We start from the raw sequence: 25,316 nt of genomic DNA on the forward strand, positions 1-25,316 counted from the left end.
TATCTCCATGAAGTGAGTAATAACTAGTATTAGAGTATGTTAAAATGTGAGAAAACATCAGATTCCACTGGTCTACAAGGAAAATGCTTCCAGAATAAAAGTAATGAAATTTTACCACATGAGAGTCACTGATAAAGAAAAATCAAGTCAAAAATGCTGGTTGGCTGAACTTTCCAAGATACAGCCTTGGGTCCAAATGTGAAATTCAAGAATTAACGAGAGAATGGGTTTTGACTCAAAAGGAATATTTGTCTCAGAGCTACAAGATCTACTTCAAAACACTGTCTGCACATTAGAATACATTCACTTACAGGTTCTATTTAGTGGAAGATTTCTAAAACTATTACATAAATGTACATAAACCAATATATATATATATGTGTAATAACATTTAATCATTTACCTTGAAAACATCAGCAAACCAGCACTTTTGTCATTTATTTTCCAATTAATCTTATTAAATACGTAAAATTTGGCACATTTAATCTCTGAAGCAAATCATTCTAAAAAAAATTGTAGACCAGTGTTAGCTGCATTAAAAATGTTATTATTTCGTAGTCTTCACACAGTATGTCAGCAAATACATGGCTTTTCTTCAAAATGAAATGTATGGTGTCCAGCTGAGTGGACATTTTTACAACTCCATGAAAAATAGGTTCATAAAAATGTTTTCAATTGCATTGTTTTTTTAATGCCTAGAGGAATAAAAACACTCAGGAAAAAAAATCTTGATTAAGGCTCTCGTAATTCATGTATTAAAGGGTTAAAGATTAAAAAAGAAGGTTTGTGATTGAAGAATTTGGATTTATGAATATGATACTTTGCTAAAAACAGAATTAGATTGATGATGTAATGATGTGATAATGTAATATTGATCTGATTTGGTAACAGGATATGAGAAAATACCAAACAATATTTTTGCATAAGTAAGAAAAAAATCTGAATCAATATTTTGACCAAAAAACCCCCCAAAAACCCAAAACAGACATCTTGCCAGAAAACTCTTCAGTTTTCACCTGACTGATTAGAAAAAGAGCAATCCACACTGATGTCCTTTTTATATCTTTGTAGAAACGATGAATTAATTTGAGAGAAACTTCTTTTATCTTGTTATAATTAAATATTTAGAGGCTACACACCATACTTTCTTCTCTTTCAGGAGTATTCATGTGCTTATTTGCGGCACCTGCGCCGTTGGAGCGTCATTAATAGGCGGAACAGAAACAGCACCTGTTCTGCTGTGATGCGTTTACGTGCAGCTCGTATTTATGGTATTATTTTGTAAAATAACCACTATGAACAAAAATTAACTTTATAAAGATATATTTGACTTCAGTACTCATGCTCAGCTTTATTCTTTAGGCATACTTAAAAATTTTACCTCAAAGTCTAAGGTTAAACTTAATAGAAGTGTCCTTTTTTCCAGACTGTCCCTGAAGCGTACACAACAATAAGGAACTTTCCCTCAGTGTTTCCACTCAGACAAACCAGGACGTAGGATGAATGGGATGGGATTAAGTGAAAAGAGCGGACAGTATGTGAAGACAACGGAACCTTGAGGCTGTAAGAATCTTATTTCCTCAGTAAATAATTATGGAAAACGTATCGAATTTAAGTTCTGAAGATGCAGCTGGTGGAATGGTCATCTCCCAGGCGTTCGGGGCTGAGGTTCTGACAAACCCATTTCATGTAAGTTTGTGACATTCACATAATTTGCTCAGATTAAATAAAAATGACTCTTAAACTTGAGTTAATGCAAAAAAAAAAAAAAAGTGTTTATGTATGTATCCTCATCTACTCATATGTGAGTGGAGAAGTGTTGGCTTTGACCTCAGCTGTTTTCTTTGCTCAGTGTGTGTGTGTGTGTGTGTGTGTGTGTGTGTGTGTGTGTGTGTGTGTGTGTGATAGAAATCACACTCAACCTGTTTCACTTGGAGCTGAGGCTGCACAGATAAGAAAGTTTTGACTTTTATTTCCCTTCTTCCAAACTTTCAGGAAACTCCTTAAACTCAATTTGGAGCTGAAAGGTCCACACTAATGCTCTAGTGGAGATTCAGTTAAATGTTGGAAGTCACAGCATAACCTCAGCCTCTGAAGCTTTTTGGATAATGAGCACTCAGTGTAGATGAGGAAGCTCGACAGCACTGAGATCTATTAGTTTTGGCACCTGTCAGGATTATTTTCTAAAGTGATCATGACTAAATCTTTGCACTGAAAGGCCTTCTCTTTCTTTTGTGCTTTCATGCTGCGAACAATCAGTGTCAAAAATTAAAGTTTTACCTATTATTTCTCAAATAGTCTCATTTTTTTTTAGCTTAAGAGCTCTATTTTATGGAACTGTTTACAAAATTTCAGTATCACTTGTTGGAAAAAAAAAAGATATACCTGATTATGTAAACGTTGTAGCTACTTCTGACATATGTGGTCATGGGAAAAATTATTAGTCATCAAAAATAATCAAAAACAATGGTTATGCAATCCAGTACTAACTCCTGTGTGTATCATGTGACTAAACAGACAGAAAAGAAAATATGGAATGCCTAAAAGCTCTGTTTTGTCAGTACAATGCCATAGCTAGTTTGTAATTATTTATTTGTTCATATTGTAATTTTTTTTTAGTACAAAAACCAAAAGAAATATTTTGAGGTTGTCATTATTTTTAATTGTTATGGTTTTATTTTACTGATCTCTTGAGAAGTTGAACTGTATGTTACCTCTGAACTAAAATGAGTCTGACACCCCTGATTTAGATTAAATACTGAGCATTGTATGTGAATAAAACATTGCACATTCTGTAGGTAAAGCAGCTGGCCTTCATCTGGGGGATATACAGTCACGGACACAATTATTAGACCATCAAAAGTCATCAAAACAATGGTTATGCAAACCAGTATTAACTCCTGTGTGTATCATGTGACTAAAATTGACAGAAAAGAAAACATGGAATGCCTAAAAGCACTGTTTTTGTCAGTACAATACCATAGATATTGATGTAAGAACTGAAGTGATTTTGGTTATTATCAAGAAAACATGTTAAATGGATAGATATCAGCTCTGAAATTAAACTACTATGAGCTATTTTTGTTGTTGTCATTATATTTGTAGAAACAAATGTACCTTTAGTTGTACCAGGCATTAAAATGAACAAGAAATTGAACAAACAAAGGGTGGTCTAATAATTTTTTTTTTTCTGCGACTGTATGTAAATGCACTATTAACTTTAATAATATTAATTTTTCTTGCTTGTACAAGTGATATTTTCAGTCTATGAATCTGTAGGAACTAATTATTCAACAGTACAAGAATATAGAAAGGTTATGTACAATCAATTATTAGCTGTATACATTACTTCAGTTGTAATATGCATGTTAAATAAAACTTTATTAGCATATTTGTAGTGTTTTAGTTCCAGCAAACTCTTGCAAAGTGACGAACTGCTGTCCCCATGTCACCATACCATACCATACCATACCATACCATACCATACCATACCATACCATACCATACCAACTTTATTTATAAAGCACTTTTAAGAACTTTACAGCTGGCCAAAATGTCATACCTGAATCATAAAACAAGGAAATAAATAAGTAAGTAAAAACAGTGATAACACAGGGTGTAAAGTGGGCTAAAAACAACAAAATACAACCATCATAAAAACAAAGACAAATTAAAACCTGATAAAAACAGCATAGGAAATATAAAAAAAACCAAAACATATTTGTGTTCGTAAAAACTTATCATTCAAACATTTTTATCCAATATTGATTACAATTGTAGTTTAACATCATAGCTAAAGCCTTTTGTTTCATTTAGGATCCATTTCTTATGAGAACCGCATGTTTTGTACATTTGCGTGAAGTGAGCCCCCGTGCCACGCAGCGGTAATTTAAATTAAACATTTTTACCCCAAAGTTTATTTCTGTAAATTGTAACTTGTCATGTGAAAGTATTTACTGAGACCTACTCATGCCTATATTAAACATGCAGATAAGTTATTTAGTTTTGAACACAGAGCTTATTGAATATGAAATGTGTCCCCGTGTCCCCGCTCGATCCGGCCCTTCTGGAAGTGTGCACACGTTCTGCTTCACATGTGCTGTTCTGTCCTTTGGCCTCCTACTCTTATGCAGATTCACATTCTCCTCCCTCATGCTCATCTCCCTCTGCGGTTGCTGTTGTTGCCTCTTTCTGCCATGTTTCCTCTGTGCGACATTAGCGATGGGGAGGCAGATAGAGCGGACTGAGGGTAACGGAGGAGGAGTGAGAGGCGTGAGTAATGAGTAATGGCCCATGGGTGGGCTGGGAGAGAATAGATCTACTGTAAGAGTCCTGAACAGCTGGATAATGGGCCAGACTCCTCCTCCTCATCCCAGTGAACATCCCATCATCCAGGGGACAATATCAGCCTGTGTCGCACTGTAGCTCCTTAAATAAACCCACCTTTTGAGTGAATAGAACAGAATAAAACACTGCTATGATGCAAGTGTCATGCGTTGTGTTCAGCAGCTGCAGATGAGACAAGTTTGTGACAAAATAAGATCTGGGAGTATGTCTTCAATAGGGGTGTAAGAAAATACCGGTTACATGATATATCACGTTATTTCATTTCATTTCACGATACTCTATCAATTAAAAAGTACCGTATCAATATTTGTAGATGTTTATTCAAATGCAGACAAGGCGGAGGTTCATTTTTTAAAATTTAATCACATTTTTAAAATATTTTTTGGGAATCCCGTGAGCTCTTTTATTTCTATATTGACATGAGTATTTTACTGTTTTATTAATATATTTACATGGGTATTCTGCACTTTCATTTCTATATTCACATGGGCATTTTACTCTTTTATTTATATATTCACATCGGTATTTTTACGCTTTTATTTCTATATTCACATGGGTTTTTTGCGCTTTTATTTCTATATTCACATGGGTATTTTACTGTTTTATTTATGTATTCACATGGGTATTTTACTCTTTTATTTATATATTCACATGGGCAATTTTACGCTTTTATTTCTATATTAATATGGGTATTTTACTCTTTTATTTATATATTCACTTGGGTATTTTACTCTTTTATTTGTATATTCACATGGGTATTTTGTGTTTGTATACGACAAAATTAGTATTGTAATATTGCAGGTCATACATGTAGTTTTTTTTAAATTGATAACACTGTTTTGTTAAATAATGGTTATTTCAAACATCCTAAATGCACTTTTTACTGTCTGAAAGAGGCAGATGTTAGTTTTCCAGAAAATATATATATATATATTTTTTAAAAAGAAGCAAAACAAACAAAAACATATCGCCTTGCTAATAGTATTGTGATATATTACGATATATCATATTGTGATCCTAGTATTGTGATTTATATCATATTGCTATATTCTTGCCAATACACACCCTTAGTCTTAAAGGGGTCATATTTTGCTAAACCCACTTTTATTAGTCTTTGGTTCATTTATTTGTGTTTTTGGACCCAAATGGTTCATACAGTTTGAATTTGAACCCTCCAGGTGCTGCAAAGTTGTCTTTATATTCAGTCTGGCAAAATTGAGTGGATTTCTACATCCAGTTTCAATTCCTGCTTAATTTTTTATGTTTTATAACTAGTTACGTCACAATATTTGCACATATAAGGTCAAGACTTCCGATGAACATTTCTCCAAGTATGCCATAATTGTTTGTCAGCAGCAGCGGTTGTAGTAAAAACTGAAAATATGTCCAAATTTCGAGCCGATTACCTAAAATGTTCAGTTGTTGGTTGTTTTGAGTGGCTGAATGGGACAGAAAGCACAATCAATAACCTGGAGGGGGTGGGGCATGAGGTGGTTCATGTGCATTTAAAGGGCCAGCGCTCAAACCCACCTTTCTGGTGTCATTACTCAGAAATAAGGTTGAAGATGGACCTGTGGAGTTGAATGAATGAAGAATTCAGACCCAAGCAGAGCATTTACAGTTTATGTAGACCACAGGGAAATGTTGGAAAATGTTTGATTCCATTAAAAAAGCAAAATATCACTCCTTCAAGTTTTTTTTTGGTGATATTTTATTGTCCCTTTTCCAGTTAGAAAGCCTGTCAGTGCTCAGGGAGTGGAGCAAGTTTATGATGAAGAAAAATATGAAAGTACAGTGTGAACATTTGAAGGTGGAAATCAACTTTTATTAGGAATAGAGAGAACATCTCATGTCCAACTAGAAAGAGGAGATAATTTTCACAATTTCTGTTGACAATCTACGCCATGATTCAAGCAAATTCGTGTCTTATTTCGTCAGATCAGGAAGCAGATGGTTAAATGTGCACAGAAGTTGTTGTAACATCCATACTGTTAGTACTGTAAGAGTATATTCTCAGTTTCCATAAGAGGAGAAGGAGGCGGGTTATGGAGACTGTATGGCTAAAAATAACAGTTTACAGAACTACTTTTACAATGAAGTTGGCGTTGTATACTGAGCTGAGTTGAATTTATCTGCCGGTGCTAGAGGATGAATATGACAGTCAGCACTTTAGAGCGTGGATGTTAAACTCATTTTAGTTCAGGGGCCACATTCAGCTCAAAATGATCTGAAGCGGGCCAGTAAAATAATAATATAATGTAAAAATAATGTCAATTCCAAACTTTTGACTGTGTTTTAGAGAGAAAAAAGTAACATTACATTATGAAAACATTTACATCTACAAACTACCCTTTAAAAAATATGAATAACTTTTAAAAAATATTATGCTATTACAACTTACAGATCACAGTGGATCTACACAAACACAATAATAATAATGGATTAGATTTATATAGTGCTTTTTTGGTTACTCAAAACACTTTACATTATTGACCCATTATTCATTCGCTCTCACATTCCCCCTCTGGTGGTGGTAAACTACACCTGTAGCCACAGCTGCCCCGGGACAGACTGACAATTTGCACCTACGGCCCCTCTGACCACCACCGAACATTCATATGCTCATTCATACACCAGTTTGAGTGGCACTGGAGGCGTTCTACTATCTGAGCCATGGCCGCCACGACACATTTAGTAACAATATTGTTAAAATTTCACTTCTCTTAAAGGGGTCATATTTTGCTAAACCCACTTTTATTAGTCTTTGTTACCTTTATTTGTGTATTTGGACCCTAATAGTTAAAAAAGTTTGAATTTGAACCCTCCGGGTGCTGCAAAGCTATCTTTATATTAATTCGGGCAAAAATTGAGTGGATTTCTACAACCCATTTTAATTCCTGCTTAATTTTTTACGTTTTGTAACTAGTTACATCATGACATTTGCACATATAAGGTCAAGACTTCTGACAAACATTTCTCAGAGTACCCCATAATTGTTAATCAGCAGCAGTGGTTGTAGTAAAAACTGAAAGTATGTCCAAACTTCGAGCTGATTACCTAAAATGTTCAGTTGTTGGTTGTATTAACAAACACAAGTGGCTGAACGGGACAGAACACATTTTTTGTGAAAGAATAGTCTGTAAATGCAAACACTTTCATGTAATTTTACTTTTGTTTACACTAAAATAAAGAGAAGAATTTGGAGCTGTCAGTATTTATAGGTTATTATGATGGTGTTTTACTGATCCGACCCACTTAAGATTGAATTGGGCTGAATGTGGCCCCTGAAAGAAAATGATTAATATCTTTTTTTTTTTTTTTTTTTCTTTTCTGTCTTTTCTCTCTTTATTTATTTATTTATTTATTTTTTAATTTATATTTTGACAGACAGTACAACATATGCCATCATCACAAAATAGAAGACATAAACATCATCCACTATCTGGTTTTCGAATATGCACGTAAGACAAATACTAACCAGGAAACAAACTTAAAAAAAACAAAACACCCCTTGTGTCTTACATTTAAGTTCTACATTTGTCCTCTCATTCTACCTCTCAGTCAGTATACTGGATTAGGTCAGACCAGACCCGGCGCCTTATGTTTATATAGACATCCTCTCTATTGACGTCAGAAAGGAGCCCCAGACTTTATTAAAAATGTCTTCTCTCCCCATTACTCTGTATGTGACTCGCTCAAAGGTAGCCATTCTTGTCATCAATTCAATCCATTCCTTAAAGCAACAGGGACTAGATAATGATTAATATCTTAATTGTATTTTTTTTTTTTTGCATTTCACAAACTCCTCCCACAGGCCGGCTTGGACGCTCTGGTGGGCGGGTTTTGGTCCGCAGGTCGTATGTTCGACACCTGTGCTTTAGAATTCGTCTCTTTTCAAAACAATTGGATAAAGTGATGATGGAAGATTCATCGCCGTATTCCTGACTGTTTGCGTTCCATAAAAAATGTGCCTGTGCTACAGAAATGTCAGAGTGTGAGTGAACATGCAGCTGTGTAACGTGTGTAACGGTGGATGGATGTCACCACCACAGGAGCTGACACACTCTGCCATGTTCCCTCCACCTCTGAGCAGCAGCTGAAGGGCTTCATCCACAGATCAGCCCATCCCAGAGAAGGACAGATCCCTATTGTCAGTGGACACAAAGGGCCACGCTGTCTGTCTGTCCGTCTGTCTGTCTGTCACTGTCCTCACTGTGAGGACGATGAGTGCTGTCAGCCTTTCAGCTTCTGCCACTTTCATCACTGGCTTAAACTCAGACAGGAAATTCTGATTTCCCCTCGGTTTTGCAGGTAGACCGGAATCTCAAATCCTGATGCAGTTTGTTTTATATCTAAATAATAATGCACATAGTCTAAATATAGAGCACATTTTCTCTTAAAGGAATGATATTTTGCTTTTCTAAGTGGAATTATGCATTTGAAAACATTTCCCTGTGGTCGACATAAACTGTAAATGCTATGCTTGGGTCTGAATTCTACATTAATCCAACTCCACAGGTCCATCCTTAACCCTACATCTGAGTAATGACACCAGAAAGGTGGTTTGGAGCTCTGGCCCTTTAAATGCACATGAGCCACTTCAGGCCCCGCCCCCTCCAGGTTGTTTGCTGTGCTGCTCTGTCCCGTTCAACCATCAACGGAACATTTTAGGTAATCGGCTCAAAGTTTGGACATATTTTCAGTCTGGACTACAACCGCTGCTGTTGGCAAACTATTATGGCATACTTTTTAAAAGTTCGTCTTCTTAGATATTTATGTTTTAAATTATTATTATGATTATTTGTCTGTTCTTCTTCATGTTTGTAAGCCTGTGAATTATGTTAAGTTATTTGTTTGGACGATTTTTCCTTTTGACATCTTGTTTGTTCAAAATTTCTTGATGTTTCCTATACACATATTTTCAATAAAGTTGGGAAAAGAGAAAAAAAAAAGCAGGAATTGAAATGGATTGTAGAAATCCACTTGATTTTTGTTGGAGTGAATATAAAGATAGCTTTGCAGCACCTGGAGGATTCAAATTCAAACTTTATGAACTGTTAGGGTCCAAATACACAAATAAATGAACCAAAAACTAATAAAAGTGGGTTTAGTACAATATAACCCCTTTAATTAATGAATACTTTATGTAAAACATATGGGAAAACTTACCCATATTCAATAGTTTATCGTCTTTGTGTAATTACATCTAAAGTGCAGTAAATGTAAAGTACATACATTAGCATCTTCAGCAGAATGATAATTTTAGGGTATTTTTCAATATTTGAAAGTAGAAATACTACATATAGACCCTCTACATGCAACAAAATGTATAAAAAATAATAAACATAGGTCTATAATATGAATATGGTCAATTGTTATTAAAATCAAACATAATTGTACTTATGCTTTTCATAGTTTTCCTGTTCTCTCTTAGGGCAAGTGGATTGTATTTGCCTTTGCAAGCATACATTTTTGAAAAATTGCTTGTCAGAAACAGCCTTGTACTGTATGTGTTGAGATAAAGTTCATACAGGGTAGGATTAAGGTTAGAGTACGAAACATAAAACATACAGTAGTAGTTTGTCTGCATGTGTGTTTGTGAGAATCCAGCAATGCATTTAATAGCATTTTTTATTCCTGCACAAGACCCTTATGTAAATGTGAGCGTGAAAAGGCTTTATCTTTTATATGGTAGTTTAAAAAAAAGATTATTTACATATCACCAAACAGACCACTGTAATTGTTTTATTAGACAATAAAATTAGGAAAAACTGCTCTTAAATCGTGCCTTATTGATGATAGTGTTCGTTGCAGTAGCTCTAGTTTGGCTAATAATGAAATTTAACATCTGGAGTTAGACTTGTGTCATGGTTATTAAGCAGATCAGGATAGAATCTTCGACATTTCACTTGGCATCAATATCAATACTGATACGAGGCCATAGTCAAAGAATCCAGTCACTTTCTTTGTCATTGTCCTCCTCCATGTCAGGCGTGTTCTGTGTTTTTACCACTAAACTGTCACATCTCTTTTTTTATGGTATTTTCTGCAACCGAATCCCTCTTTTGTAACCAATTAACTAGATTTTGAAGGCGCAAAAAGAACACTGGAGTGTAATCACCTTTCTTTTGTGGCAGCTCTGGAAGAACCCTACAATTACAGTGATCATCAAAGCATGAAATGAAATTATTAAGGGCAAGAACACTCAAAAAGGCCTGAACAACCATCAAAATAAAGATGCAGAGGGAGCAAAATAGTCAGATTTTCAACTAAATAGTTATTTTCATTAGCTATTAATCTGGTTTTTGTTTCAGTAGTTAATTAATTCATTGCCTCTTTGATAAAATGTAAACCAAAAAAAAGCAGTCGTCCAAAACAAAAGGCATTCGGTCAGTATTTGTTTTGACGCTTGGTCGACTACAGGTTGCAGCTCTGGCTTTTATTGCTTTTAAATGAAAAAGCAGTAGCACGTTTTAGTTGTGAAAAAGTAGTACTTTTATTAGTAACTTTAGTTGAGGTGTCTAAAGTTGTGCTTATGCAAAATACATTAAATGTGTTGATGTATGTGTCTAAGCACCATTTTCAATTCAGCCAGGTCAGTAATTCTATATATACACAGTACTGTGCAGAAGTCTTATTCTACCTTTATTTTTGTTGTTTTTTCAGGGTTTGAATGAGCATGAGTCTCATTTTCTTTTCTTCAGATACAACATGAAAATACAGGAACTATGTCCACAGCCTTAAGACGCACAAAAAACAGAACTAAATGTGTTGTAAAGGTTAAAGTCACTGTTTAGTTTGACCTCTGACCTCATGAGAAGAAGCAGCACAAATGATTGGAAACATCTGATGTGTGTTGAATGACACCAGGTATAAAACATCAATATTAATGCCATAAATGTCATATTGTCTGAACTAAAGGGTTAAAGACATGTTAAGTGCAAAGAGAAGTCACAGTAGAATAACATAACAAATTATATCACTGCAGAAATACAGACATAGAAGCAATGAAAAAGATAGACTAAGGACATGACTTATTGATCCCACCATGTGGAAACTGCATTGTTTACAGCAGCAAAATACAAAAAACTAAGTGCAGAAGACAGGCAGAACATTTAAGAGTAGAAATGGGAAATATAGAAGAGTGTCAGCAAATTAACTGACTTTTTCTGTACATACATACATACATGCATAACATACATATTATAACACATTACAATAATCCAGTGTAAGTGCACATTTAACCCTAAAGACCAGTGCTACTTTTGAGTCGGTTCACAAATGATTTTTTTCTCTTTCTAACTTTTCTTAATGTAATTTATCACCATTTATATATATATATGTTCAGTATGTTGCATTCTTAAGTGAAAATCAGGAATTTTCCTATATTAATTGACTGATCATGATTGACGTCCATAAAGCTCAATGTAAGTTGAGGGTTATTATATCTATTATTGTATTGTCCTCTATATGATGACCTGAGAACCCCTTTGTTGATGATATGTGTATCTGAAATCCTGATATGTTCTGGAGCACTGATGATGACAAGATGAAATGGTTGTTTAGTTTTAATGTATATAAATTAGCATATTTGTTTGTAAGCCTGGAAAAGCGGCAGATGTGTTTGTTTAAATAGGTCAGTGCTTTGTTTTGTTCATATCTATTGCGCCTATTGTCTGGTGTTTGATTTTTGGTTTGTATTTTTGGTGTCTTATAAGCCCATGTAAGGGCTGGGCATGTTTTTTTTATGCAAGACACAATAATAAAAACATTCATTCATTCATTCATTCATTCATATATCAAAAACAGAGAAAATGGAGGAAAATAACTTTTTTCAGTCAAATATATCATTAACTGAACATAAACCCAGTGTTCCATCCACTGTCATTGACCCGAATCCATGGGTTTTACTGCTGAATCAATGTTGTAGAAGAGGATGGTGTTTCCATGGTAACTATACAGAGCCTCTGAACGTCCAAATGGGTCATATCTGATGATCATGAATAACTGTATTTTACATTAATTATTTACATGTATTGATAGGATCAGTGGATCAACAGGTATTTAACTTTTCATATCAGTAAATGACTTTGGTTGCCAGTGGATGTTTGGGTCTTTATGGGTTAAACACATCTTTAAATATTTCTTATGCATTAACAGCAGGAAACTCTGTAGGTATTTATTGAAGTGTTGAACACACATCAGAAGTTGTCTGCTTTGCTGCGTGCAGTCTTTTGCGTTCCCTGGGTAACGAGTGTAAGTTTGCTAAGTACACTGCCAAACCAAAGGCACTCCCAGAGCACCGGCCTCCACTGCTTTGTTTGCTCTTCCTGCGACAGGAAAACTCTCCGCCATGCTTCCTCTCCCTCTCAGGCTGTTGCTGTGTGGTTTATCTCCCTCAGTGGGTGAAGCATTAGGCGTCTGCTGCTCGGCCGAGGTGATTCCTGATGATTCCACTTCCACTGAAAATACATGCAGGTCTCTGCCTCTCAGTAAACAAACAAACACCAAAGAATAGTTTAACCCTTTCATGTATGATATTACTGCACTGGACAGTTATTCAGTCTTTAATTAAAGCTATGTTATTAAAATAAACTGAGTGAATCAATATTTTTTTAACATTGTTGAAGACCTGAATCTATTCTGGCATAAATGTGAAGAAACAATGCAAAAATCTGCATTGTGGTTGATGTGGCATTGATTTATTTATTGTTTATCAACAGCAGCGGTTGTAGTAAATACTGAAAATATGTCCAAACTTTGAGCAGATTAGCTAAAATGTTCAGTTGTTTGTTATATTAACAAACTCAAATGGCTGAACGGGACAGAGTGCAGTCAGTCTTCGATATACAGGGTGTATCAAAAAACTATACATTTTGAAAAATTACCCCCAGTTCCACATTTGATAATTTTTGGAATTTTCTTAATGGAAGTCAGTAACCATGTCAATTTAACCCTAAACCTAACCCTAACTTGGCCTCTCCTCAGTGACATTTTCAGGCCTAAACCAGTTGAATTAACTTTGAAAGGCAGGAACAGCTGCCATGGGTAAAGAAATGAAACTGACATGGTGGCCAAAGTGTTAATGCTGTAACCTGGCAATTTTGTGGAAACCAAGATAGATGCCCATTGTCCCCTCCCATGACCTTTGATTGGATTTAATCCCACCACTACTTTGCAGAAACCAATTTAACTTGGATTACGCAATTTGCCCCTGCTCACTCATGCATGAAAACCTGGGTCTGTAATTTGGACAAATATCCACCAATCCCCTACTGACCGACGTCCATAAAAGAAGATTCTAAAAATTATCAAGTGCGGAACTGGGGGTCATTTTTCAAAATGTATAGTTTTTGTTTTTTTGATACACTCTGTATATCAGAGTTGGAACACTTCCATAGACTCCCGCTGTAAAAAATGGTGGCCGAAATATGGACCTACTTCCGAGTTTTTGGAGTGGCCTGTAGTTCCTACATTGAGTGTAACACCATCGGAACACATTCATTTCTATCGCAATTCCAGCGTTAAGTTAATAAGATATCGTCATTTTTCAAATTATCCAGTGTATTTCTGTGTTAGCGGACATTTATGTTGTAAATTCTGTTTGTTTGGTATGTGTTAGTGTTTGTATAAATTATATCTTAAACAACTGTTATGTTGGATTTTCAGCTGTAACCCTATAGTTTGCTAGCTTGACTTGTCCAGCTGTTGAGATTTAACCACTATAACCTTTAACCACTAACCCTTTATAGGGCTCTGAGTGCAGTCAAATACCCAGAAGGGGGTGGGGTCATATGCATTTAAAGGGCCAGCGCTCAAAACAACCTTTTTCGTGTCATTACTCAAAAATAGGGTTGAAGATGGACCTGTGGAGTTGAATTAATGAAGAATTCAGACCTAAGCATAGCATTAACAGTTTATGTAGACCACAGGGAATGTTTGAAAATGGTGTAATTTAATTTAAAAAGCAAATATCACTCCTTTAAATTTAACTATTAGAACCTGACTTTGTGGATGTGTTTATGCTTAAAACATGACCAGTATTTTATTTATTTATTTATTTATGTATTTATTTATTTATTTAGAACATGCAAAAAACAAAACAAAATTTAAAAAAGCAAAATAAGACAAAAATAAATAACATTTAAATGAACAGAATCTGTCTTCAAGTACGTGCAAGTCTAAATTTTGCATGATTGAAAAGGAGTAGGAGGAAGTATAAACTTATTTAATCCTTTCCCTTATCATTACTTGTACAAGAATCAAACAATACATTTTTCGTAATTTTAGCATTCAACCACAACTAATACATAATGCAGTAATTGAATTATACACAATAATATGATCATGGCAGTCCAGTCAAACAGACTCAACAATTCACAATTTTCTTCAATAATTGGAGCATATTTATTAATACAACATTATCCATAACAACAGCCCTCATTGTCATTGTTAAATACTGTACCTCACAAGAATCAATTCTTTATATCTCTTTTAAACTGAATTAAGTTTGATATTTGTTTTATCGCCACATACAATTGTTCCACAATTTTACCTCCACAGATAGTGATACAGAAACTTTTAGCATAGTGTGTACTTTATGAATCTTTAAATTTAACTTTCCCCTTAAATCGTAACCTTCCTCTCTTTCACGAAACATTACTTGAATAAGTTATTTTTTGCTTTATACTAGTAGTTCCCAACCTTTTTAGGCTCATGACCCCATTTTAATATCACAAATTTAAGCAACCCCAGACATTCAAAACTGAGAGATTTTTTGCTAAAATTAATTTGTTTTTGATCATGTGATAGTTTGCGATACTATGTTGCAAATACACATTAATTTTAGAGGACATTTACTCTATATAATGTATATTATTATGGACAGAGGCAGTAAATTCAGGTGTAGATTACTGCACAAAGTGAGAATTTGATTTTCCTTGGTCAGGCTATGTACAGTCAGTCCAGCTTGGATTTACAAGGCTGACAATTAATACTGAACAAACAAGAACTCAAACTATGAATTACACTGGGTTACAAAAAAATGTTTTTTGCAAGTGTCTAGGTTTTTTCAACTGAATTAGGACCATTTTGCACCGCTAAATCCAAAATGACATCTGTTTTTCTCAATCAGGTCAGGTTTTTTTGCTAATTTGATTTTGAAAAAATTTGATCTTCTCACAAAATATAATAATTAATACCAAAATAAGATTGGTAAGCACACTTTATGAAACTTGTGACTTGATTCCTGTTAGGTACAATGATGTATTCCCCACAGATACGTCAGGCTTATTTTTGCAAGATCTTCTAGTCGAAGCCATTTCATTCACCTGTAATATTAAAAAAACCATTAATCATAAATTGGCAAAAGTAAAATCTTCAGAACGCGTTTATTGCAAGAAATATGAAAGAATTTTGTATCATATGATGTGAAAATGCCCATAAATGTAAGCAAGAATGTTAAAAAGCCAATATGTAGCATAGTTCAGAAAGTTGACCTGATTGAGCAAAATTAATGTGATTTTTGGATTCAGCACACCAAAATTATCCTAAATCAGCTCAAAAAACTTAAACAATAAATTTGAAAGAGCTGCAGCATCTGAAACCGACCACAATGAACATTGACAGATAAACAGAACCGCAGTGCTGTAGTTTCAGACTCACAGTTTGTCATGTCTTTTATGGATTGGGATTGTCTCTCTCAACTCACCATATATTTTGTATTAGTAAGTTTTTATTTTTATCAATTACTAGAAATTTCAGGCGACCCAACGGTGAAAAACACTGCTTTATGCATTATTTGAATAGTTTTGAACTCCACAAGGTCAATGAGTTTTAAAGTACATGTTAAACTATTGATCCATGGAATCCACTAGTGAAGAAATCCAGTTGGATATTTAGAACAATCCGTGTATGAAAGGGTTAATGGCGGCTGTTTTGCTTTATTTGTGGCGTCTGAGCCCAAGAAGAGGTGAGATGAAGCTTCACACTTAAAATTGAAAGACCTCCTGTGTGAAGCAGACCCTCAGGCGGTACATCTACTGCCTTGTATTCAGTTCAGACGCCTTGTTCTGCCCTCCTGGCCTCTTCCTTTATCAAACACCAGCCTCCTCTTGGGCTCGGGAACAGAAAAAGCAGCGGTCCACTTACACCATGTCCTGTGCAGCTCCACGAGGTTATTGATCCTGGTTTAGAGAAAGAACTACATGATGAATAACAGTGTCTGTCCGATCGTGACTTCCCTCAGTGTCATTGTCACCTCTCATACAGTAGACCCTGGACACTTGTCTGTTCGGCTGCCGCTCAATATTTCTATCATATGCACACAAACACAAACACAACCACACGCACACAAACACACATTTTACCTTGACGTGATATCAGCCCCTGAGGAATCTCATCACTGAACCGCTGCCGCCTAAATCCTGTTTACCTCTCATACACACATAGACAAACACAGACTGAAGGTAAAATCCTGTCAGCCTGTGGAGTGGTACACAATACGGACAAAAGTATTGGGACACGTTGAATTCAGGGGTTCTTTTCTAACAGGTCTGAAATACAAAACAATAATTAATAATGTCATAATATAGTTTTATATTGGGATAAATATCATTGCATTGGTTAGTTTTGTTTCAATTATCATCGTTGCTTCCAAAATGCCTCAGAGATGGTTTTTACTTAAGTTGTCAACATTGATTTTTTTTTTTTTTTTTTTAAATCCATGACTTTGACTTTCAATGTTCTGTCTCTAATTTCTAAAATATTGTTGTGCTCTGACTGTAAATAATTTTTCTACCACAACTAACCATCTACTTTCTTCATATCTCACTTAAGAAGAAAATCTCCCATTAAACTTTAAGGAAATATTGATCTTTATAAACTATATGGACAAAAATATTGGGACACATCATAGCTACAGCTGTAAGATGTCCTGTTCATGATGATTTGAGATATAAATATCAATAATTCCTTAAAGTTTAATGGAAGATTTTTCTTCCTAAATGAGATGTGAAGAAAGTAGAATTTTTTTTTCTAAAATATTTTTCTTGTTCTGACTGTAAATAATAATTTTCTACCACAACTAACCATCTACTTTCTTCACATCTCTCTTAGGAAGAAAAGTCTCCCATTAAACTTTAAGGAATATTAATATTTATATTTTAAATCATCATGAGCAGGACATCTTACAGCTGTAGCCATGATGTGTCCCACTATTTTTGTCCACATAGTTATAAACATCAGTATTTCCTTAATTTTCCTTAGTTTCTCTCAACATTGATTTTTTTTTTTTTTTAAATCCATGACTTTGATTTTGAATGTTCTACCTCTAAATTTCTAAAATATTTTGTATTCTCTGAGTGTAAATAATAATTTTCTACCACAACTAACCATCTACTTTCTTCATATCTCACTTAGGAAGAAAAATCTCCCATTAAACTTTAAAGAAATATGTGTTTTTAAACTATATGGACAGAAATATTGGGACGTATCATGGCTACAGCTGTAAGATGTCCGTTTAATGATGGATTTGAGATATAAACATCAATATTTCCTTAATTTTCCTTAGTTTCTCTCGACATTGATTTTTTTTTTTTTAATCCATAGCTTTGATTTTTAATGTTCTACCTCTAAATTTCTAAAATATTTTCATGCTCTGATGTAATAATTTTCACCACAGTCAACCATCTACTTTCTTCACATCTCACTTGGGAAGAAAAATCTCCCATTAAACTTTAAGGAATATTAATGTTTTTATCTCAATCCTCATGAACAGGACACTTTACAGCTGTAGCCATGATATGTCCCATTATTTTGTCCATATAGTTATAAACAATATTTCCGTAAAGTTTAATTGGAGATTTTTCTTCCCAAGTGAGATGTGAAGAAAGTAGATGGTTGACTGTGGTAGAAATTATTATTTACAGTCAGAACACGAAAGTGTTTTAGAAATTTGGAGAGAGAACATTTCAAATCATCATCATGGATTAAAAAAAAAAAAAAAAACTAAATGAGAGAAATTAAGAAAGAACCCTCTCTGAGGTGTTTTGGAAGCAAAGATGATAATTGAAACAAAACTAACCAATGCAATGATATTTATGCCAACATAAAACTATATTATACATTTGTCATCATTGTTTTGTATCCAGACCCCTGTTAAAAAGAAACACCTGAATTCAGCGTGTCCACATACTTTTGTCCATATAGTGGATGTTTTACAGGTCAGTAGATTTGGTGTTGAGGAGAATCTGGAGTTGACAGAACAGAAGCCAGGGCCTCGACTGTGAATTTGAAATTACCCATAAATCCACTCAGCTTAAATTCTTTATCAGAGCTGGTGAGGAGATGATGAGTTGTTATGCAATAAAGAGGGTGGTTTAACTGCAAAGTGCTCTGCTGGATGGAATTAGATTGTGTGAAGTTAAAACTAATTGAAAATGTGCTGTAGGTTTAAAGGAACACATCTCTGTTTTGAAAGTCCAAGTCTCTCTGGTGGAAAATGAGATACTTGAATTGTACTGGAATATTTCAGTTTTATGCAGTCTCTTCATTACATCCCAGAGGCAAATTATATACATTATACTCTATTACATTTGTCTGATAACTTTAGTTACATTAATGCTATACTGTTTCATCCCCTTCCTGCTAGTGAAATCCACTTATCTTTAAATGTATGATTTTTAAAGGGTTTTTATGTAGTATTTGCTACTTTTTAATGTTAAATAATTACCCCACATTCTTTATCTCAGTCCTGTGCAAAAGGCCTGTTCCCACTTTAGGTTTGTTGGTTTGATAAGGCTCTAATGACCACAAATATGCATTACTGAGTCTCTGTAATAATATACAGTCTGGATATATGAGAAGTATGTACAGCAGGAAAATGAAAAGATCATAATTAACTTGTTTCCATTCTGTGCAAAATATCACACTTTGACTAAATCCAAAACCCTATCGCTGCCAAAATATTTGCTATACCGTAAATGCACAAGGTGGTTGTAGTTTGTGCCAAAATTTAATTTGTGAAATTGTGTGAAAATAGCACCTTGCATTAAAATAAAACTCCTAATAAAATGATTTTGACTTTATCATCCACCGTGAATCCTTTTCTTACAAACTGTAACATGTTCGAGCACAGTGTGTGTTGTTTTAACAGTGAAAATCAAACGTTTTTAATTCCTAAAGGAAACATTTATGTTGTGGAGTGAAATGCATGGAAGCTAGGCTTTTCTTGCAAAGTGTCATTTTGCACAAAGAAGTAACTGAATACACAAAACATTCCAAAATGTCCATCTCTTCTTCACTTCTTCATGTGGCAAAAAAGACAAAGATTTTTTTCCTCTGGTCTACAGACTTCAGATCATGTGACATTTCCACTTCAGACTAGTAGTTTCAGACTTCAAATATTTTTCAGGTTTTTTTTCATTTCCACTGTTATGTGTTCAACTTTATAATTTACTCAGTTTTCATTAATCAAAGCTTCAGTTGGCTGTAGGTTTAGTATCATCTTATGTGTTCAATAAAACCTTCTGATAATCAGTCATATTATGCCCGTTAACACCCAGAATTGAACCTGAAAATTAGTGAGTCTTTAAACTTGACACCAAATTTTGACAAAATTAAAAGCATAAAATTAAGATAATTTCATCATGCATAAGTTTAGTCTGAGATGCACTGATTTAAAGGGCTTAGTAAACCCACTTGTATTAGTCTTTTTGTTCATTTATTTGCGTATTTTGACCCTAATATTTCATACAGTTTGAATTTGAACCCTCCAGGTGCTGCAAAGCTATCTTTATATTCATTCCGAAAAAAACTGAGTGGATTTCTACAACCCGTTTAAATTCCTGCTTAATTTGTTACATCTATAACTAGTTACGTCACAACATTTGCACATACAAGGTCAAGACTTCTGACGAACATTCCTCCGAGTACGCATAATTGTTTGTCAGCAGCAGCGGTTGTAGTAAAAACTGAAAATATGTCTGAACTTCGAGCCATTTACCAAAAATGTTCAGTTGTTGGTTGTATTAATGAACACAAGTGGTTGAACAGGACAGAAAGCACGGTAAACAAGCTGGAGGGGGTGTGGGTCATTTGCATTTAAAGGGCCAAAGTTCAAAACGATTTTTCTCGTGTCGTTACTCAGAAATAGGGTTGAAGATGGACCTGTGGAGTTAAATTAATGAAGAATTCAGACCCAAGCAGAGCATTTACAGTTGATGTAGACCACAGGGAAATGTTTTAAAATGCATAATTCCATTTAAAAAAGCAGAATATCACACCTTTAAAACTGCGACCTTCTTTTGGCCACTTGTTTCTTTACAAATGATTACAGAAGCATTCATGCAAACCGTGTGTCTTTCTCATTAGTGTGAGTTGTAATGATTTAAATGTTAATTGGTACATGTTCATGCTCTAAACTCAGCTTCCAAACATCAGTATTAATATGACAATAATAGGGAGAGGTGGAAGCAGCTCAGGCCCCTCAGAGACCGAGGAGAGTTGGTTTCTTTGTGTTTTCATTGAGGTTAAATTGAGCAGATTTAATTAAAGTTTAATACAGTTTTGCAGCGGAGATGTCATTGCCATTTCTCTCATTTTGCCATTTTCAAAAGATGACAACAGTTCGCTTTGACTAGTCTCATTAACCTTTAAAGAGCTCAGCAGCATTCAGCGTACAAAAGCATCTACTGATCTAGAATGTTTAACACCCGCTGATCCACTAATCCTACTAATATATAATGTAAATAATTGGTGTAAAATACAGTTGTCATCTTTTCATGGTCATCCGATATGACCCATTTGGACTTTCAGAGACTCTGTAGTTACCGTGGAAACACTGTCATCTTCTACAACACTGATTCACCTAGTAAAACCAATGGAGTTAGATCAATGACAGTGGAAGGAGATGACCGTTTTTATGTTCAGTTAATGATATATTTTGTAGAAAAAATAAGTTTTTTTCTCTGCTTTGTTATAAAAACCTTTGAATTACTCTGAGTTTTTATTATCTACATAAGTAAATTAATAAAGGAAACAACCCCATTTTCACTGAAAATACAAAATGCATTGAATAATATTGTAATTAATGGTAATAAACCACTTAGAAAAGGCGCCACAGAAATAGTTCTAGGGTTTAAAGGAGTCTAAAAGAAACTTTTTTTTTTCTCTTCATTCAGTGAGCAATATTGACACCTTTTTTCCCTTTTCAAAAAAAAAGAAAAGAGAACAGTGTACTTTGTACCAATGCGTAAAATGTTATAAGACTGTTTTGAATAAAAATTTGAATTAAAAAAAAAACAACTTTAGTTAACTGTTTTCTGTGGATATCATCTTTTCTGTCATCTAAGGATAAATTACACAAATATTAGAGGATACTTCTATTTTCCTTGTCCAGTCTTGGTCTTAGTGACTTTTAAGACCCTTCATCTGGTTTTAATGTAAAGAGATGCTGCATGTTTGCACTGATGATGTTAATAATGAGTTGTGACAGCGCGATAGACGACTTCTGCACCACCTAATAAAGCTCAGCTGTAGTATTTGGAGACCAGAGGAATTAATTTACCCTCTGTTCATTCTGTCGTCTGGCCTCGGCGCCGTCACCTCATTGTCAATAATATCAGATGGATGTTATTGACAATAATCCACAAGCTCTTATCTCATCAAATGGACTGAAGGCTACTCCGTCTTCACTTGGTGTCTCTTCTCCACCTCTTCTCCTCATTCATCTCCTAGCTCCCTCCTCGGTGCTGCTTAGCTTCTTATTCCTTTGTTTTCCACCTCTTAACTCCCATCACTGTCTGTCCCCCTTCTCTCCACCCTCCATCTCGCTCACAATGCTCTTTCAAGGGATAAATTCTCGGATGAGCGTGCTGCTTGTGCTGCTGCTGCTGCTACTTCTTTCAAAAGCGATTGAGTTTCTTTCTTTAGGTTCCTCATCATTCACAGTCCACCCCCAGTACATGCTTTTATTTCTTTGTAAACTTTATCCGCCCACAGCCACTGGTATGTTTATGACCTAAAAATTAAATTTCCTCTTGGCAATAATTTTCGCAGCGCATGAGGGAAAGCAGCCTACGGTATCCTCCAAACATTTTAAGTAAATGGATCCTGCTTCCTCTCCCTTCAATGTTATACAGACATGTATTTGCGCTCAGTCAGCTACAACAAAGTGAGATAATAGTTTGAAGCTGCATTTTTTTAATGTGTGGTTTTACCTTTTTATAATATTTGTCTTCTGGACATCTATAACTATCCCCATCTGTATGTCTGTGGAGGTTCTCATTGGCCCAGGTCATCATTCTACTTGATAGTTCTTTTCGTTTCAACTGGCCTTGTTTAGCTCTTTTGAAAACATTTCATCTCTCATCCAAGAGACTTCTTCAGTTCAGATAACTGGTGGGGGAAACTGGACTTATAAACCTGCAGGGGGAGTGGTCTGTGCAGGTGTTAATCCATGTTAACCTTATAATGCCAAACGTATCATATTTGATACATGAGTTTTGAAGCCCTCTACCTGATTTGTGTAATATTTAAAACCTGATGCATACAATTAGATACATGCAATACACAGATAATCCACCAGGGGGGGAGGAATTCATTCACCAGAGGCCTTTCCAGTGACACTACAAGACTGTCGTTAATGAGGAAGGAGGCAGAACTTTACCAATTTTGAAAAGGAATTACCAATGTGTTAGACATGTTTTTGTTCAAAAATAATAATTTTTGAACATTGAGACCGGATGTATCAAATATGATACAAAATTGAAACTCACATGGAAACTGATGTTTTTTAAAAACATTTTTAGGTGATTCAGAAGGACTTATGAAGGCTCCAGTTTCAAAGAAGTGGAATTTTCTGTCAGTGATTTAGTGGTTCAGGCTTTACAGGGTTAATGAATTTAAGTGTTAGGGTCGTAGAGAGGGTGTGTCCCTGGGGTAGGGTCACTGGTGGGTAGGGCTGCTCGATTATAGGAAAAAAAAAAAAATCACAATTATTTTAGCAATAATTGAAATCACGATTATTAAAAACGATTATTTTTTTAACCTTAAAGTTGTTTATTTTTTTCTTGCAAAGCAATGTAAAATATACTCTTTAAACATAAATGAAGCTTTTAACCACTAAAACAAAGTATGTTCACTTTTGTATGAAACAAAAAAATCTTTGAATGCAAATAAGTATACTGTAAATTCAAGTATGTTTCCTTTTGTAAATAAATAGTGCACTGTAATTAAACTGCTATAGACTTGCCATAGAACTGTAGCAATAAAAAAAAAAACAAAAAACAAAAAAAAACTCACGTAAAGTGCAAATTATAAATTCAAGTATGTTCAATGTAGTATGAAACATAGTAAATTCAGTGGCGTGCCATATGGTTTCAGTTCAGGCCTTCTGTATACATCAGCCATCAAGAATACGTACGTTAGGGTTATACGGGTTAGGGTTAGGTTAATACGGGAGTTACAGCATAAAGAGATTCGGAGACTGAAGACTGCATTGCGGACGAAGTTGTTTTTATGTGTTATAGTTTTTCATAAGATTATGATAAAGGTTGCGGTGGTTAAACTTTAGATGGTTACAAAGGTTTGTTGTGTTACCGGTCGGTGCGGACACAACTACGAAACACTTTTTGCATGTGATGTGTTTTTGCTCTTCGTCTTCTTCATCAAACCCAAAGTGATTCCATACAATTGAATTGGACTTGCCTTTTTTGTTTACCAAGCACTTCTGCTATGATTCTCCTGCCATTTGTCCAGACCGCTAGGTCCAACTTTCCTCTTGGGGTGGACCTGCCGGCTAGCAGGCAGCTGTAGCTTAGAGGGGGGCGGGGCAGAACAGCTCATGGGAGCTTGCGTGCGCGTGAATTAAAACAACTCAAAATTAATAACTGTTTTTTCTCTATTACAAAGTTTTTGAAATCGTTGCGTGTAATAATCAAAATCGTAATTGAATTTCGATTAATTGCACAGCCCTACTGGTGGGTATTGGGTATGAGTTTGAGGGTCGTTGATAAGAGGGGTGGGTGACAGTCCAAATCCTTCAACTTCAGGTGAGTCCAGGTGTGGAAGGTTGTTAGTTGAAAACTTATTTAAAGTGCTGTTCTAGGTTTTTGATCAGTAGTGTCTCAGACCATCACCCCTGTTCAGCGAAGGATTTTCCACTTGCACTAAAATGGCTTCTTTGACTCCTCTCTCAAACAGTTTGTCTTCTCTGGTCAATATCCTGACATTGCTGTCCTCAAAGAGTGTCCTTTGTCTTCCAAGTGCAGACGGACTGCAGAGTCTGATCCTGAGGTGGAGGCTCTCCTGTGTTGATGCGTTTATGGGGGTTGTTTGGTTTCTCCTCTGCATAAGTCTGTACGTTCCTCACTGCACTGAACAGCAGAGACCAGGTTGCTTTGCTTCTACCTCAATAGTTTGTCCTTGGGATGTACTGAAGCCTGTCTCAGGGTGTTTGTGAGTTTGAAATATACTGGGATATTGTGCTGGTTGAAAATCCTTCGTAGTTTTACAGACACCCCCGCTGTGTATGGAATGACAATGCCTTTTGCTTTTTCTGGCTTTTCCTCTGTGTTGTTGGTGGGTTTTTGGTTCCTTGGTTTGACTTTAAGGAAGGCTCACCTGTATACATCATCTGAAACTGCCTGAAACATCAGTGTTACAGTGCAAAAAAAAATCAGGAAATTTGGAGTCCTTGGAGTGGATTTTTTGAATGGAATGGATGATCCATCCGCATGGGTGGACTTCAAATTGTCCAGCAACTCACAAAAAATCCACAATCAGAACAATACAAGAAGTATGTACAGGATATTTATAAAAGATTACATAGTAAAGAAGAAGTAAAATTAAAGCCGCAAGCGGCATCTAAAGGCCCTCGCCAAGGGCACGTCTAGTGGAAGTATGCTCATCGTTCAGCAGGTGGCGCTCTAGCCCCAACTTTTGTGTCTTCTAATGAATGGGTGTAGGCC

The 25,316-nt window shown here is 35.2% G+C and overlaps 1 pseudogene; it reads left to right on the plus strand.

Moving 5' to 3' along the window:
* The first annotated feature begins 1,494 nt into the window (after positions 1-1,494).
* LOC115435659 (NIPA-like protein 2) overlaps positions 1,495-25,316 on the plus strand; it is a 68,161-nt pseudogene continuing 44,339 nt past the window's right edge.

Source organism: Sphaeramia orbicularis, chromosome 16 (assembly GCF_902148855.1).
Source record: "Sphaeramia orbicularis chromosome 16, fSphaOr1.1, whole genome shotgun sequence".
NCBI classification, from domain to species: Eukaryota; Metazoa; Chordata; class Actinopteri; order Kurtiformes; family Apogonidae; genus Sphaeramia; species Sphaeramia orbicularis.